The sequence below is a fragment of the Bubalus kerabau genome, chromosome 16, assembly GCF_029407905.1.
Source record: "Bubalus kerabau isolate K-KA32 ecotype Philippines breed swamp buffalo chromosome 16, PCC_UOA_SB_1v2, whole genome shotgun sequence".
In the NCBI taxonomy this organism is placed as follows: domain Eukaryota; kingdom Metazoa; phylum Chordata; class Mammalia; order Artiodactyla; family Bovidae; genus Bubalus; species Bubalus kerabau.
The window spans coordinates 38,167,787-38,187,002 of record NC_073639.1 but is presented as its reverse complement, the minus strand read 5'-3'; the positions used below and the strand labels follow the sequence as shown (position 1 = coordinate 38,187,002).

At 37.9% G+C, this 19,216-nt stretch overlaps 1 long non-coding RNA gene across 1 annotated transcript in view; it reads left to right on the top strand.

Moving 5' to 3' along the window:
- The window catches only part of LOC129629715 (uncharacterized), a 77,174-nt gene extending 59,627 nt beyond the window's left edge, over nt 1–17,547 (top strand). The window contains exon 3 of the long non-coding RNA XR_008703321.1: nt 17,418–17,547. This is a non-coding gene — a long non-coding RNA (uncharacterized LOC129629715). The remainder of the gene's footprint in view (nt 1–17,417) is intronic.
- The last annotated feature ends 1,669 nt before the right edge of the window (nt 17,548–19,216 follow it).

Genomic DNA, 19,216 nt, shown 5'->3' with positions numbered 1-19,216 from the left:
TCTAACATATGAATTATTCTGTGGAGTTCATCTTCTTGGCCAACATCTCTGGACCTATGGCACTCCACTTATTTGCACTTGCTTACCGTCATACTGTGGGCTTCCTGGGTGGCTCCATGGGTGAAGAATCCATGTGCAATGCAGGAGACACAGGAGATGTAGGTTTAATCCCTGGGTTGCAAAGATTCCCTGGAGGAAGAAATGGCAACCCACTCCATTCTTGCCTGAAATTATTCTTGCTGGAAAAATCCCATGGACAGAGGAGCCTGGTGGGCTACAGTCTATGGGGTTGTAAAGAGAGACACAACTGAGCGACTTAGCACAGAGCAAGTGCCATCCTCGTAGCAAACAGCATCCTACTGTGAATTCTCTGCTTCTTTATGACATTAGACCTATTGTTTCCTAGAAACCTCATCTTCCTCTTTGTTGGTTTACTTGTTTGGGTTAAAACTGTTTTCAGTACCTATTCAAAAAGGGTGCACAAAAGGTACATGTTTTGAGGCCCTGTATGTTTGAAAACATTTTTATTCCATCATCATACTTGAGAGTTTAGTATAGACCTCTATGGGCTAAGTTGCTTCAGTCCTATCTGACTCTTTGCAACCCTGTGGACTGTAGCCCCTCAGACTCCTATGTCCATGGGATTCTCCAGGCAAAAATCCTGGAGAATCCCCATTTCCATCTCCAGGGGATCTTCCCAACTAAAGAATTGAACCCGGGTCTCCCCTTTTCAGAAATTTGATGCCATTGTTCCATTTTCTTCTTGCTTTCAATGTTACAGTGGATAATTCTAAAGCTATTAGAATTCTTTGTTTTTGACATGTCTTGCCCCCTCTTCTGACAAATCTTTGTCCTCAGTATGCTAAAATTTTATAACATATGTCTTCATATATGTCTGTTTCGTATGTTTTGCTGGGCACCCAGAAGAATATTTCAATCTGAAGAATCACGTCCTTTCTAGTTTGGTTAGCTTCCTTTGTTCTCTACATCTGAAACTCTATGAGTTGAACGGTGATTCTCTTGGACTGCTCCTGTGATTTTCTTATCTCTCTTTTAAATTTCTGTCTGTCTCTCTCTCCACACCTGCCCCCTCTTCTTATTTAGTTTAAAAATGTTTTGGCTGTGTGACATTTGGGTTCACTGACTAGGGGTTGAATCCCTGCCCCCTTCATCATTGGGAGTGTGGAACCTTAGTCACTGGATTGCCAGGGAAGTCCCTCTTTGGCTTATTTTTTTTAATTTATTTTTCTAAGAGATTTTCTCAATTCTATATTCTAACATAGCTATTGGGATTTTCATTTAGACTATTAGATTTTAAAATATTCCCCAAGATCTTTTAGGTTCTGTGGATGTACCTGTTTAAACGGATACCAATTTTCTATTCTCATTCTTATCATCTTAAGTGTGAGTTCATCTCTGAACTGAAAAACTGACTCAATAAGAGACCAAACTTGGAATAATACCATAACCATTAAAGATAAACCAGGAGCTAGAAATCTTTCTACAAATGAATCTCAGGGACAGACTTTTCTTCTCCTTTCAATTTTATTGAGATATAATCGACAGGCAACATTGTTATGGTTTTAAGGTATACAGAATAATGATTGGATTTACATGCATCATGAAGTGATGATCACAGTAAGTTTAGTGAATGTCTGTGTCATATAGATACAAAATTAAAGAAATAGAAAAGATATTTCCTTATGATGAGAACTCATGTTTTATTCTGAACAACTTTAACGTATGACATACAGCAGTTAATTATATTTATCATGTTGTACATTACATCCCTAGTATTTACATATAAATGGAAGTTTGTGCCTTTTGACTGTTTCATTCAATTCCCCTTTGCCTCTAGAAACCACAAATCTGATCTCTTTTTAAATGAGTTTGTTTGTTTTTGAAGTATGATTGACCCACAACACTGAAATATCAGAAAGAAATTAGGGAAATAATCCCACTTAGAATCACATCAAAAAGAAGAAAATACCTAGAAATAAATCTTAGGAGATATATGACCTGTACTCAGAAAACTATAAGACAAGGATGAAAGAAATTGTAGAGAACACCAATAGATGGGAAGATACATTGTGCTCAAGGATTAGAAAATTTAATATTAAAATAACTATGTTACTTACAGTAATGTACAGATTCCATGGAATCCTTATCAAAATACACCAAGATAATTTTTCATAGAACTAGAACAAAGACCTATAAAGTTTCTGTGGAAACACAAAAGACTCCAAATAGTCAAAACAGCCTTGAAAAGAAGAACAAGGCTGGAGGTATCACGCTCCCTGATTTCAAACCATATCACAGAGCTACAGTAATCAAAACAGAATGATACTGGCACTAAAATAGACACATAGATCAGTGAAACAGAACAGACAGTTCGGAGATGAACTCACACTTAAAATGGTAGGAACGAGAATAGAAAACTGCTATTATTTGAAAATGACTTAACTGTGTATTTAGAAAATTCCCAAGAATCCACAGCTGAATTGTAAGTTTATATCAAAGTATTTCAAGATTGCTGCATACAAAATCAATTTAAAGATATATTGCTTTTTCATAAATCAATGCTAAGCATTTAATAAATAAAATTTTAAAATGTCATTTATAATTATGTGAAAGTATCAAGTACCTAGAATTAAGCTGTACAGTCTTTGTGCAATATCTTCATGGAAATTTTATAAAACTATAAATTTTATAACAGAAAAACTCTCAATGAAATGAGACATTTATCATGCTCAAGATTGGAAGAATCAAGCTTCCAATAGGTTTCTTTTTTTTTTTTTTACTTTGACAGGCTGATTTTAATATTTCTGTACAAATGTCAAGGTCTAGAATAGCCAAGATATTTTTGATGAAGAATAATGTGCAGTGACTGCCCTACTACATACCAAACTTACCATAGTAATTAAATCAGTTTGGCCACAGAAATAAGCAGATCAATGGAACAATCAAAAAGAGCTCAGAAACACACATCTATGGATTCTTGATTTATGCTAACAGTAGATTGGTCCCTATTTTTTCATAATTGTGTTGAGATGGTTGGTTATAAAAATGAAAAAAAAAAAAAGAAATATTACCTCACACCATACACAAAAATCCATTTCAAGTAGATTAAAGATCTCAATCTTTAAAGCTTTTAGGAGAAAAGGTGGGATAATTCTCAGTCTTTTACTCTCCTTTTCTCATTTTCTTTCTAAATTCTGCATACAGAATTCTGGGTTGGTAGTCTTTTCTTTAATAATTTTGAATCTATTGCATTGTTTCTGTTGAGAATTCAGCTTTCATTCTAGTTGTTATTTGAAGGTACTTTTTTTGTGTGTGCTTTGCTTGCTTTAAATTTTTCTAGGCCTAGGATAATGTTACCTTACTCCTAAAAGTGTTTATTCTTCTAAGCATATGTGGCCAGTACCACTCCAGGATCACCTCAATTCAATTAGTAAATTAAAATTGTCCAAAGTTACTTTCTATGAGGCCCTGTTTACTTCTGATCCACCCTAATTCTCAAGATGTAGTCCTTCAACACTGCAATCAACAAGAGGGAGGTTCACTGGAATCCATACCCACTTATGATGTTCAAGCTGCTTTTAGAAAAGGCAGAGGAACCAGAGATCAAATTGCCAACATCTGCTGGATCATCAAAAAAGCAAGAGAGTTCCAGAAAAACATCTATTTCTGCTTTCTTGACTATGCCAAAGCCTTTGACTGTGTGGATCACAATAAACTGTGGAAAATTCTGAAAGAGATGGGAATACCAGACCACCTGACCTGCCTCTTGAGAAATCTGTATGCAGGTCAGGAAGCAACAGTTAGAACTGGACATGGAACAACAGACTGGTTCCAAATAGGAAAAGGAGTACGTCAAGGCTGTATATTGTCACCCTGCTTATTTAACTTATATGAAGAGTACATCATGAGAAACGCTGGGCTGGAAGAAGCACAAGCTGGAATCAAGATTGCCAGGAGAAATATCAATAACCTCAGATATGCAGGTGACACCACCCTTATGGCAGAAAGTGAAGAGCAACTCAAAAGCCTCTTGATGAAAGTGAAAGTGGAGAGTGAAAAAGTTGTCTTAAAGCTCAACATTCAGAAAACCAAGATCATGGCATCTGGTCCCATCACTCCATGGGAAATAGATGGGGAAACAGTGGAAACGGTGTCAGACTTTATGTTTTTGGGCTCCAAAATAACTGCAGATGGTGACTGCAGCCATGAAATTAAAAGACGCTTACTCCTTGGAAGGAAAGTTATGACCAACCTAGATTCAAAAGCAGAGACATTACTTTGCCAACAAAGGTCCATCTAGTCCAGGCTATGGTTTTTCCTGTGGTCATGTATGGATGTGAGAGTTGGACTGTGAAGAAGGCTGAGCGCTGAAGAATTGATGCTTTTGAACTGTGGTGTTGGAGAAGACTCTTGAGAGTCCCTTGGACTGCAAGGAGATCCAACCAGTCCATTCTGAAGGAGATCAGCCCTGGGATTTCTTTGGAGGGAATGATGCTGAAGCTGAAACTCCAGTACTTTGGCCACCTCACGCAAACAGTTGACTCATTGGAAAAGACTCTGTTGCTGGGAGGGACTGGGGGCAGGAGGAGAAGGGGATGACGGAGGATGAGATGGCTGGATGGCATCACTGACTCAATGGGTGTGAGTCTGAGTGAACTCCGGGAGTTGGTGATGGACAGGGAGGCCTGGCATGCTGCGACTCATGGGGTCTCAAAGAGTCAGACACAACTGAGCGACTGAACTGAACTGAACTGATACCCACTTATCACTAAGAATTTGTTAAAGAAGATTGTATTTATTTATTTATTTGGTTGCATTACATCTTCATTATGTCATGTGGGATCTTTCATTATAGGGCATGGCTTTTCTAGTTGTGGCACACAGGCTCAGTATATGTGGTGCTCAGGCTTAGTTGCTCCATGGCATGTAGGACCTTAGTTCCCTGAACAGGGATCGAATTTGGATCCCCTGCATTTTGCAAGGCAGATTCTTAACCACTGGACCACCAGGGACATTCTGATCACTAAGCTTTTGGATCGCTCTTCTTAGCCCTTGAACTGTCAAAAATAGTCCCGTCTCTACATTCTGATTGCTTGTTTTAAGTATATCATGCTATGGCTGTTGTTTATTGTTGTATACTTTACAGGTAAGTCTACAAAACATTTTTTCTTAATTATGACATTCAAGCATATTAATTTGTGATTTTTTTTTTTTGTCTGTGTGACATCCTACCTTTTAGTATTTCATTAACTCTTCCCTGATAGTCAAACATTTGCAATTTTAGATTCTTTGTGTTTCACTAAAATAAAAAATACTACTTCTAACTTTTAATTTAGAAAAGTCACATATCTCTTTACTATTTTCTTGGATAGACTCTTAGAAACAAAATCACTGAATATTTTAGGGATCATGAATGCATTGTCAGTTTGCTTTCCAGGCAGATTTTACTAATTTGTGTCCCAGACCAGCATTGCATGGGAGTACCAGTCCCACCACACATATAGCAGCATTTAAACATTTCAAAGGGTTTGGCCAGTCTAAATGGCCAATCTAGGAGGCCCAAAGGCCTCTCATTTCACTCTATTTGGCTTTTCTTTGATTGTTAATGAGGTTGAACCCTTTTTCATAAGTTTATTACTATTTGAATTTCCTTTTCTGTGAATTCTCTTTATGTCTTTTGCTCTTTTTGTTTGGCTTTGTTTCTATTATGATGTTTGTGTTTTTCATCTTCTCATTTTCTAATGGGGAATATAGCTACCAGATGGTTTACTAATAACACATCTTCCCTCCCCTACTGGATACACATATTTCATTAAATGGCAGGATACCAGCTATAGGGGAGAAATGGACTATTTTCACTTCCACTGCATATGGTCCTAGGACATTTTTTTCATGTTAGAGTATTTTCTAATTATGCTGTACTACCTAGTCACAGGAAGGAGTTTGGATTTTAAGGAGACTTTGAATTTTTAAGGAAAGCTGCAGAAGGTGCCCATTAGTCATACTGAGTCCATCGTTAAAAACCTTCAATTGTTATTCATGTTCTTTGAATGTCCTCTGAACTACTTAGCACATGACCCCAGCCCCCCCACTTCCAGTCCCTCTGTATCAACCTCTCTCTTGCTCACCGTGATTCAATAGCACATACCTTCACTGAATTCTTAAAGCATACGCCTTTTCAAGCTCACAGCCCTTGCACATACAACTCCTGCTGCCTGCATTGCACTTTTTTACTTACTCTTTGCCCAGCGACGGGCTTCCCTGGTGGCTCAGATGGTAAAGAATCTGCCTGTAATGCAGGAGATCCAGGTTTGATCCCTGGGTCAGGAAGATCCCCTGGAGAAGGGAATGGTTATCCACTCCAGTATTGCCTGGAGAATTCTATGGACAGGAGGAGCCTGGCAGGCAGGCTATAGTCCATGGGATTGCCAAGGGTCTATTTTTATTATTATTTTTTTGCCTAACTAACTCCTCATATCTAGTTTCAAATTAAGCATCACTTCCTCTCCTGCCTCCTGTTCTCTTCCTCTTGTCTGTGTTTACTGATCACGTATTCACTGATGATACTGTTTGTTTGATGTGCACCTCTCTCCCCTCAAACTGTGTGTTGGCTACATCAGGGAGGGGCTGCTTTGGTTTTGTTCTCCAGAATTTCTGTTGTTTTGAATGGTGTCACATTTTAGGCATCCAATAAGTGGATAGTTGCATTTCTGACTGACTAGCTGATTGAGTTAAAAGATAAAATCAGTATATCTGGTTAAAGTTCCCAGTTACGGTTCCCAATATATCTCAAATCATTGTTCTTACCACTAAGAAATTAGTCTTGTTTATGCACAAAATAAAATATTGGGAAATATTTTAAACTTTTCCTTTTACCTTGTACTCCTCTTGGTAACATGCATTAGAGATGTAAATTTTGAGAGAGAGAGATATGTATATATATACTTTTCTCTTGAGGATTAGATTCAGGTCTCTCTCTTCTACATTAAGAAATTATTTTGTTAAAGGCTATAACAACATATTTACTTTCTTTCTCTCCTTCTTCTCTTTTTTACTAGCAAAAAGATCTGTGCAGAGATACACATATTACTCTTGGATGAAATCTCTTGCAGACTAGAAATTGTACTTTTCCACTTTTCTTAGATCAAAAAAGAAAGAAGTCTGAAGAAAAGGCATGGGATAGAGTAAAATGATGCTCGACCAGGAAGAAAGGAACATAAATTTTAGGCTTATTTCATCTGTCTGGGTACACTTACCAAAAATTCTGAAATCAACATAAACTTGAGAATTTGGGCTCTAACTGTGTCAGTTGTTTGGCTTGAAATATCAGTGTCCTCCTAAACTCAATGAAATCATGATGCCAGAAAGTCATTGGTAAAACATTGATTAAGGAATCCAAAGATTTAGGAGTGTATATCATGTGTGACCTACTCATTCACTTCCTAACTACATATCCTAGGAGAGCTCAGAGTACACTGTCTATACTAAGCAGTTGAGAAATAGTGTGTTAAGGGTGCATAACTGGAGCAGTAGAAGCACCAGCTTTATAGTGACTACTGTCCAGGAAGCAAGGTGTGAGATGCTGCCATTGAAATGGTTCAACTGATTGAAATGGTTCACTTGACTTTAATGGGAATGAAGGAAGGAATCATTGTACTAGAGGCTATGAGGCAGTGTGTGGGTTGGAATAGCTAATGGGATGGTTTGATCTGGAGGGTTTTTGGCAATCGCTAATTCTGGTACCTATAGTACTGGAATAGTGGAACAACATAGTGAAGTCCAACCTAAATTATATAACCGCAAGTAGCCTAGGTTTGGGGAACAGTACTTCACTATAATTGATAGTCATAGCTCCTCACCTATTTCCATACTTGTAACAGTCTGCCCCGAACCACTTTATTCAGAGTCTCTGCAAATGAAAAGGGAGCCAGATATTCTTGAGGCATATTCCTTGATTTTTTTTTGTATGTGCAAAATTGTTTGTTCTCTTTATCAAATGACAGTTTGTCTGGGTGGCAAATCTTAGGGTGATTTGATGATTTTCTGGTTGTAGCTACGTTCTAGATGTGGAATAGCTACATCTTTACCATCATTTGCTGTAAATGAAGGGGAAGGCGATGGCACCTCACTCCAGTACTCTTGCCTGGAAAATCCCATGGACAGAGGAGCCTGGTGGGCTGCAGTCCATGGGGTCGCTGAGTCGAACACGACTGAGAGACTTCACTTTCCCTTTTCACTTTCATGCATTGGAGAAGGAAACAGCAACCCACTCCAGTGTTATTGCCTGGAGAATCCCAGGGACAGGGGAGCCTGGTGGGCTGCCATCTATGGGGTCGCACAGAGTTGGACACGACCAAAGCGACTTAGCAGCAGCAGCAGCAGTTGTAAATGAGTATCTTTTAGCTGTATCTTGCTTTTGAGAAATACACCCAAATTGACATTCTCTCCTTTAAAGTCACATGGTATTTTTATCTGGCTTCCCAATGCCTGCTTTTATTTTTTTCTATAAATTTTACTAGTTGCTATTTACTAATGGACCAGTTTTTCTTGGGACATATTGTATGTACGCTTTAACATCTTGATCCTAATTCTCTTTTATTTCAGAAAGGTTTCTTGAATTATATATATATGTGTGTGTGTGTGATTCCATTATTTTAGTTTTCTTCTTGGGTTTGTGAAACATTTATTTTTGCCATTTAATCATTTTTTCCTAATCATCTTTATCTCTCTGGATCCATTTTTTGGGGGGTTGATTTCCTCTTGTTATCCTCTATGTCCCTAGTGTACTTTAGCAATGTCTGTTTTCCTTTGCACGTCTTCTGATTTCACCTTCATTTTTGTGATAATCTTACTTTTTCCTGTATTCCTTGCTTGAGCTCTAAGCTCATGTTTCACTTCCTCTAGCAGTCTCACTGCTTTCTGAGTTCTTGCATCTTGTATCCACAGTTTTGTATTCTAGCATCATAGATGCTATGACCTCCTTGAGGTTTCCAGATTAATGGTGAAAATGTTTAGCACACTATTTATCCCCTCAGTGGCAATTTTTTCTGGAGACGGGTCTGTATCTGTCATTTGTAATTCCTGCTTCTTTTCTCCTTTTCTGTGAAGTATGTCTGAGTCGATACTGTGAATGTTCTTTTCTGATAAACTGTCTTGGAATGAAGTGAGTTTTCCTGGGGCCAGCTATCTGTACGAGGCTCCCCTGGAGGAGTGGTCAGGGCTGGTTTCAGGACAACTGAGTTTGTGTTATAACTCAGGTCTTTGTGTATAACTGTGGCTAGCCTTTGCTTTTCTTAGAGAGATAGGAAGCCATTTGTGGAGGTCCTTTGAGTGTGTGGGAGAAGGCAATGGCACCCCACTGCAGTACTCTTGCCTGGAAAATCCCATGGGTGGAGGAGCCTGGTAGGCTGCAGTCCATGGGGTCGCGAAGAGTCAGACATGACTGAGAGACTTCACTTTCCCTTTTCACTTTCATGCATTGGAGAAGGAAATTGCAACCCACTCCAGTGTTCTTGCCTGGAGAATCCCAGGGACGGGGGAGCCTGGTAGGCTGCCGTCTATGAGGTCGCACAGAGTCGGACACGACTGAAGCGACTTAGCAGCATGTTTGTCTCTACAGTGCAATTTCCCTTCTTTTCTTGCTCCTTGCAAATACAGCCTGTTTGTGTGGCTTCTTATTGATCCCCGTCTTCTTTGCTTTTTGGAACCAAACTACAGAGAAATTCTAGAGACCAGACACAACATACTCTTCCAACTCCTGTCAAAAAAAATGGAATTTAGGTTTTTCATGGATGAGTATGCTTCTCACCACTGGAAAGTCTACTTAGTGGGCTCTTTCTGTGACCCTCGAGTCCTCTCAGCATGCTTACCTTCTCTTGCTCCACCACCACACATGTTTTGTGATTTGGGCTTTAGCTATCTCCAAGTGGTACTGAAAATGGAGTTTGTATTTTGGATATCATTCTTTTAAAAATCAGTTGTGTGTCTTAGCTTAATGTATCTAGTAATCAGTGATAGTCACTGAGCATTCACTATGTGCCAGGTGCTGAAATGTGGGGGCTTTAAAGACAAATTCCTTGTTTTGGAGGACTTTTTAATATAGTGGGGCACTAAAAATAAATATTAACAATGATTGAAGGGGGAAAAAAAATCACACCAGAAAAGATAGAGTATAAGTGTCAAAGCTGAGGTTCAAAGCAGTGGTTTAGACAAACTTGGGAAACAGGAAAGGGTGTCAGTCTATAACAACACCTGGAGGCTAGGGGCTTGGGACTCAGCATGTGGTCCAGTAGGCAAGGAATAGTTAATGGATCTACAAGATTACTTTTCAATGGAAAGACCAGGGATCTCTAAAAATCCTGATTTTGGCACAATTTTAGGAGGAAGTTGTACACATGAAGTTATTCTGGTTCACATAATCATTGCTCATTCTTTCTTTAGATTTGGTCATCTGTCTCACAGCTGACATTCTTTTCATTAACCCTGAGATAGACTTTGGAGAATAGGTCTAATGTTGACAGATGCATACAGAGGAAAGAATGTTCTACATAAAACAAAGGACAGGGTCAAAACTACTGAATCAGAAATTGGGGCACCAAAGGAAATAAGTCTGGAAAAGTTGTGTGGGGCTGTATTATTAAGCATCTAGGATGCCAACCCAAAATACCATTTAGTTTTTGGGTAGAGGAATTTTGTTTCAAATAGGATCAAAGAAAACCAGATAAATTTCCCCTGAAATTTCCCATTTTCTACATCTATCTTGAAACATAGAGTATGACATATAATTATGTCAATGTATTCCTCAAAAAACTGACAATGTGAAGTTTAGTTTTATGAAGTACTAACTTTCTAATAGATAGAAGTGAACTATTTAGTCATTAATTGTTGGTGTGTGCTGTGTGTTAAGTCACTTCAGTCGTGTCTGACTCTTTGTGACCCTATGGTCTGTGGCCTGCCAGGCTCCTCTGTCCATAGAAGTCTCCAGACAAGAATACTGGAGTAAGTTGCCATGCCCTCCTCTGGGGGATCTTTGCGACCCAGGAATTGAACCTGTGACTCTTATGTTTCCTACATTGGCAGGCAAGTTCTTTACCTCTAGCGCCACCTGGGAGGCCCCTTAATTGTTGGCAGTGTTACTTATTCTTTTATTTTTTCCATCTTCTTGATTAACTATCAATGATTGAAAATAGTACTTGACTGTTTTATAATAATAACCTTTAGTACACTCTCTTCTTTCTTTCCTCCCTTCTATACTCTTTCGCTCTTCTTTTCTTTGCTCAATTGATTAGCAATCAATCAGTTCTTCATGTGGGCAGAGCCTAGCAATGATTATTTTTTTCAATGAGGTGTGTGAATTTTTACCAATTTTGGCACAAAGCTATATTTTCATACCATATGGTCTTTGAAATATTTATAATCCTTTCTTTTGGTAAAAAAGATTTGTTTACAGATGTCATAAAATCAAACATCATTCTTGGCTCATATAATCATAATCATCATCAACACCACCAGAGTGACAGTAACCTTTGGGTTCAATCAATGAATCGATTTTATAATCTGTTAGAGTTGTCTTCTGATGTTCACTATCGTGGCTTGTATACATTTGTGAAAGAAGTAGAGAATGAAAGCTTAGTAGTTTACATGCTGTAAAAATTAAGAGGACATGATTTAGGATTAAAGGAGGTAGTGATTTAATTTTGGAGTTGCTGAGCTGAGCTCTGGTGGTCTGCAGAACTCTGGGGGAAATCCAGATATTGTAGTGACAGATTTGGGTTGGAATGTTTTGTGAATGCAATAGCAGATGCACTTATGGAAGCCTTTTCATTTCAGGATATTGCCTCATGCGACCTTAGGACATGATGGTTCTCCCAAGGCTCTAGACATCTAGACCAGAAGTTTTCTGTTTAACCAAACCTTGAAAATGGTTCCCTTTCACAACATTATTTAAAGGGTCATGTAAAATTACATGGCTTGCAAAAACTATAAACAGGATATAAATGTATGGTCTTTAAGCCAGTAAAATCTATTCTGTCTTGGACAGCTTGAATTAAAGTAAATATCCTTTATGATCATTTTCTTGGGCCTATAAATATGGCATATATGTCTCTGTTGTCTTTGCTTCCACTGATGAACTTGAAATAACAGTAACTGGGCCTTTGTGAGACACCCAGAGACTTCTGTGTCTTCTACCTGTTTGTTAAAACTACATACCTTGGAAATTTTCAAGGATTCAGTCAGGCGTTAGTATTTAGGATTAATACATTCCAAAAGTGTGAAAATTTGTGCTTGTGGTCTTTGATCTCTTGAATCCTTGATACTGAGCCACCACTGATTATCTTTGTACACTCTATGTTTGCTTGTACTTTATTTTTTTACTTTCAGGTACTGCTAATAAATAATATATGGCATTTTCATGACCATGTGTTACTTGGCCCAGTCCAGATTAACATGCAGGAACTCTTGCTATGTGATAAATATAATCAAATACCATGAACGTATCTTACTAACCTCTGTCCTCTTTAAAACCATGTAATAAATCCTATGACTTGCAAAGATCTTTACATCTCATCCTACACTGTCACTTAAATCCCTGTTCAATAATGGATTTAAATAACATGACAGTTCTAAACATTAAAAAATTAAGTAGACATTTTGATTATTTGTTTGAATCATGGGAGCTGCACATTGACAGTGAGTATTCATCCTTTGTACCAGGATCCTAATTTGACATGATGGCGTGTTTTCATTTTGTTTGGATTTTCTGTCAAACCCTAAAAACATTAGTAAATGGTACCCGCACTTTTAAATCATAAAAAGAAACCTAGATTTGTTTGCAGTTTTTTAATCTGTTGTTAATATACTTGAAAGAACACAGCCCTGTCTAATAAACACATCAAACTAATGGGTACCAGAGCAGTTCAGAAGAGTGTTTGTTGTTTGGTGTTTAGATTTCAGTCAGAATTAATCAACAATGGATGGGGCCTGCTGTATTTATTAGCAACTCAAATCTGTGTGATTTAATGCCAGGTTCCTTTGACTCATTCCAGCGAATGCTGGCAAGGTTACAGCACTGATACATACTTACATCCTCGGGTCTTAAAAAGAAAAGGAAAAATAGAGCCTAAAATCAGACCACAGGATTGGCAAGAATTTCCCGAGAGCCATTTTGAATTTGGCCCTATACAGAGGGCCTGTGAAAAGGAAGCAATTGATTCAAGAACAGTAGAGCATTTTTTTTTTTTTTTTTTCCTGAAGAAGCGTTCAGCTGTGCAGATGGCTGGCTGGCATAATCCAGTCGGCTTTTGTCTTTTATTTTACATATTAGGCCACTTTCTTCTCACACGCTATATTGCTTTTCTTTTCTCACTTTAAGCCTCCACATTTCTGGGGCAAAGGAGAGGTTGCAGGGGCTTAGTGGGGGTGACCGCACGGCACACACACTACATCCCACAGATTTATGAGCTGCTAGTGCTTTGCGGGCAATGGTGTCTGCTTGTCACAGGCAGCATCAGGGTGTTCTTTGTACAAAAGTGTCAACTTTTGAATGAAGTCCCTGGAAACAGATGTAAAGATTAATCTTGAGACTGCATTTTTTTTTTTTTCTTCCCAAGGCTCTGAAAACGTGCCACCTTGTGCAATAGTCCTGGTTCTAGACGTGTTTTTTTTTTTTCAAAGTGATGTTATTTCTCAATTACAAAGGCTTACATTCTCTACTGTTCGCGTTCAAAAATTCCACAGCCTTTAGCCACCCCTTCTGCTTCCTGTATCTGGGGGCTGCCTTTTGAGAGCAAATTATTTGTGGGAAGACATTATTTATCTAGAAACTCTTCAGTACAAACTTGATTGGGTCATCATTACTCTGGGGACTCTCTGTCTCCTTCAGAATGTAAGATTTGCCAGTGTTCCCCTCCTGCCACTTTCTATTGGATGATAGTCGACTTTTGGCCTGATAAAAGTTTAGCTTTGAATGAGGCCTTGCTGTCAGGATGGGCATCATCCTTACACGTCTGTCCTCCAAAAATGTTCTGCCTTGTTTTAGGTCGTATTGTCTTTTTTCCAACTCTTGGAGGTGAATTCTGAAGAAAAGAAGACATGCCAAAATGAGCATGTGTTCAAGTGTTTCCATGTTAAATGCTAGGATAGATCTCAAAGTGTTCTGAAACGAATCTGTATTAAAAAAAACAACAACACCACCACCCAGAGAATGTTAATTACACACCTCCACTGTCAAATGACATTTCCTTTCAGCAAATAGAAGACTCTGTGGTAATAGTATGGGCCCTCTCCGTTCCCCGCCCCCCAATTGTCAATGTTCCACACACAGAGAATAAATTCTACAGGATCCACTACTTTGGAATGACTTGACTGTCCTTGTTTTCCCTCCTTAAAAAGTTGTCTCTTCCATATAAATGGGAAACATATGTAAAGAGTTCTTCCTTTCATATCGTTAAACAATGTGTGTAATGCATTTCAGCTGAAGATTAAAAATAACCTCTGGTTCTTTGAACATTTGCATACAATCAGCAAATGTCCTGACACAGATGATTTTTTTTTCCCACTTTTGTAATCTTTATATATTCAGCACCTTCTTTGGGGAGGGACATTTATTTTGGTACTTTTATACTTGATATTCTTATGGTACCCCTTTAAGATTATGTATCTCAAGGGCATTGCTTGTCAAGAGAAACATGGCTATCAAGGTAAAAATGTTTGAGACCAAATACAGATTTTTGACAAAAGATGTTAGAGGAAATGTGTTTGTAGCCGAGTTTATTCCTTGAAACATGAAGAAACAATAAGGCAAAACAAATAAGAAACCCTGTGTTTGATGAAATCAGGCACAGGCCAACTAGACGGCAAAGCGTAGGTGCCCAAAACAGTGAAATTAGGAGTGAACTGAGATGGCTTCAGTCTGCTGGCATGGACATCTCTGGTCTCTGGTGGTAAACATAGCACTTTATAAGCTGGGGGCCAAACCAACGATTTTCCCCTGGAATCCCAGAATTTGGGGGTTTGGCTACAGGAAGGTCAGTGAATTCAGGTTTACACAGCCGAAGAGGAGCAGGGTGATGGTTAAACAGATTTACCATTTTATCAGACATACCATTTTATTGAGCTTCCCAGGTGGCTCCGTGGTAAAGAATCCACCAATGCAGGAGACTTGGGTTCGATCCCTGGGTTGAGAAGATCCCTTGGAGAAGGGAATGGCTACCCACTCCAGTATTTTTGCCTGGATACTCCCATGGACAGTGGAGCCTGGCAGGCTACAGTCCTTGGGGTCACAAAGAATCAGACATGACTTAGCAACTGACCAACAACAGCAACCATTTTATCAGAATCAGGCTGACCTCTAGGAAAAGGGAAGATGTTAGGAGGCCAACAAAGTTTACAGGAAATTACAGGCAGCTGAAGACATGTATGGTGTGCTGGAGCCAGCTCATGTCTGCTCTCTGGAGACAATCAGTAAATTTTTGAAATTTTGCAAGTCAATTGTTATACATAGTCACTATTAAAAATTAAATTATAAATGTACAATACATTATATTTAAAAAGAAATAAGTACCCAAAATTCATCACTCCTTAGTTACTATAATTTACTATTATCTTTGTTCATAAGGTTATTTACATTGATTGTAGCTGGTTGGTGAGAGGATTATATAAGTGTCCTACTGTGCATTTCTTCCTAACCTTATGGTCAGAGATATCACAGGTATGATGGCTTGAAATTAGCCATGGTGGGAGTAATTATACCATGAAAATCTGCAAATGCTACAGATCAGCCCTTGATTTATAGCCTTATTTATTATTTACTCTTAAAATGATGGAAAACATTTTAATCATACTGATTAACATTAACAGTGTTATGTCTCTAGCACAAAAAATTGAGGATGTATTTTTCTAGTGTTTGAATCTGTTATGTTCAGCAAATAAGTTGCTCAAGTCCTTGACAAAGGAGTGAAGTTCCCAGATGCATGTCTTTGCTGTTTCACTTTCATTTGAATTATTAACATAAGAGAAAATATCATCCAACATTCATGTTGAACCACACTTGTTTATCAGGCACCACCATGGGTTGGGTGAAAGTTTGGCAAACTCAATGAAAGCATTCTGGGAGAATCAGTTGATCTTGAGAAATGATATCAAAGCTCCCTATACACTGTTTAAAACTGAGTAGAGAAATGCTACCATTTTATTTTTGCAAAGCTACCACACTTTGACTTCCCTGGTGGCTCAGATGGTAAAGCGTCTGCCTACAATACGGGAGACCCAGGTTCAATCCCTGGGTTGGGAAGATCCTCTGGAGAAGGAAATGGCAACCCACTCCAGTACTCTTGCCTGGAAAATCCCATGGATGGAGGAGCGTGGTAGGCTACAGTCCATGGGGTCACAAAGCGTTGGACATGACTAAGAGACTTCACTTTCACTTTCACCACACTTTGAAACAAGATCCTAAAAAAGAGATTTCACATCTAGGTTGCTAAACTGGAAATAACCCAAAGTAAAGCGAAATGCCACTGGAATATTATGTAGCCATTAAAAAGGAATGTATAGCTATCTTTATGCAAATATGGAAAGAGCTTCAAATATATTGTTAAATAAAAAAGGAAGATTCAGAACAATGTAAATAATATATGTCCATTTGAATAAAAATATGTACAGATTTTTGATGGAACATTTGATGAAGAAATTGTTGATGGTGGTAAGTGACATTAAGAGTGGGAGAAGCTATCAGTTTTCATTGTATCCCCCTTTGAATACTATTTTTACTTTATTACTTTCATGAAATCATTCATCTTATTCTTAACAACAAACTAGAATTTGCATAGTCAGTAAATTTTTTGGCTACTCCTCTTAGATTATACAACTGGCCTAGAACTGCAAACATGACATTACTTTTACCAATGTGTTTTCACAACATAGCATATCAAGTAAGGTTTTTCCTTTCATTCTTTATGAGTTGGAATTTCCAAGTGGAATCACTGCTTGGTATTCTATGGAAAACTTGATCCTTCAACCAGGTCATAAGATTTTAAGTGCACTAACAGCTTTATCAGATATTTTCATTATTTTAAAGGAATATGAAGAATTCAATTTTCATCATATATTTCTAGTTTTCTTTTTAACTACTTAAAGAAAGTAACTATTGTATTGTACTCTGGAACAAAACAGCATCAAGAGGTCTTGCTCTCTTTTTTTTTTTTTTTAAACCCTTAACAAGTTAGAATTCTTGACCTTCCTTTAACATTTCAATAACATGAAGTTTCTTAAAATCTTTGTTATCTGGCAGCTGGCAGCTATACATTTATGTTAACATTTTAGGCTGGTGTGTTTATTCAGTCTAATAGGTACTATGTGCATCAGGAAAAATTTGTAAAGGAGGTTTGGTTCTCCTGCAGGAACCCGTGGAAACAGATGACATGTGCTAATAACAGCATCTTCGGGAAGATGATTTTGCTTTTCATGAAGAAAGAATGTTTTGAACTGTTGTACTGGAATTTCAGTGCCTGCAATGTTGAAGGTATATATAAACTGTTGGATTAAGTGGTATACGAGCTATAGGAATTCTAGTAGAAAGAAAAGACCAAGAAGTTATTGTAAAAATCTTAAGTGGGGGTACTCTTTCTACCCCCTTCTGATGCCTATGTCAGAAGCTTTCTCTATCTCCTTTATACTTTAAGAAAACTTTATTACACAAAAGCTCTAAAAAAAAAAAAAAATCTTAAGTGGATGGCAAAGTTTTGTTGTTAGTTAAGGATTTTGGATTCATGTGTAGTCAAAGTGGTCCTAGACCTGATGTCTATTTTGGTGTATTTTCAAAGATTTGGGTATGTGATATCTTGATATTAAAATTTGTCTAACCTTGCTATGTTTTTCTAGGTGACACCAGCTCAGATATGTATTATTTGGGGGTCATAAATGACCTTTGGAGCATTTATAAAAGTGATAATAAAAATGGAAGAATCCTCTTAGTTTTAGTCTGGGGATGCTTCCGAGGTCCAGGACTCTTCCAGCATTCTTGAGCCCTGGCTAATGAAGTGCTAATGGAGTGTTAGTACTGGCTACTACACCAAGGCGTCCAAGAGATAGGAGAGTAAACACTCTTTGAAGTGTGTGCCTAACCCTAAGTGTGCCTCTTCCAGGAAGATAAGTACTTTTCCTGTCTCAGAGATCCTTGGTTTGATGTCCTATACCTTATGGTATAGATACATTTGCTCTTTTTAGGTAGAAATTTTTGGAAGAAACTGCATTAGAGGGCTAGTTCTTGGGCTTGGGTGTCTAGTATTTGATCTGGCTAACAGTGCCTCATTTGGGAAACCTCTAAATAATTGTTAACTGGTTTTGGTGGCTTTTCTAATTCTATATTTCCAAGAGACAAATAAAAATGTAAGGCATGTCAGACCTGGGGAATATAAGCCCAAATGTCACTCTATAGAGTTTTTTGCTGCTTGACTTCACCTCACTCACCCCTCCCCTCTTTGGTACTTTAATCAAATGAGTCAGAACTGTCTCTTACTGTCTTTTTTTTGTCTCCAGTTTCCAGCACAGTAGTTTCTAAACATAAATACTGAATCTGATTAATTAATACATATGAATTAACTGGTTTATTACATGGACTAAAACCCTGAAGAAGATGCTCTACTACTTGATTCTTAAAGCCAAAAAGATTCTTAACTTGGCAGAAAGCCATATATAAGGAAATTGTATATAGGACAATACAGTACTTTTTACCCTTTAAGTGTTTAGATCTTGTACATATTTTGTTAGGTTTATACCTAAGCACTTCATTTTCTAGGGGGGTTGGTAAATGGAATTTTATTTTAAATTGGAAATCCCGTTGTTTACTGCTATTATACAAGAAAGTGATTGACTTTAGTGTATTAACTTTATATCCTTCAACCTTTCTAGAGTTTCTTCTTAGTTCCAAGAGTTTCTCTGTCAATTCTTTCAGACTTTCTACGTTAATAGTCATGTCATCTGAGGACAAAGACAGTTAATTCCTTTCTTCCAAATTTTTTATTTCCTCTTCTTGCCTTAGTTTATTAGCTCTAACTTCCAGTATAAAGATGAAAGGAGTGGCAAGAAGGGTCATCCTTGACTTATTTCTGATCATAGAGGGAAGCTTCCAGGTTCCCTGCTAAATATGATGCTAGCTGTAGATTTTTTGTAGATGTTCTTTATATCAACTTGAGAACAT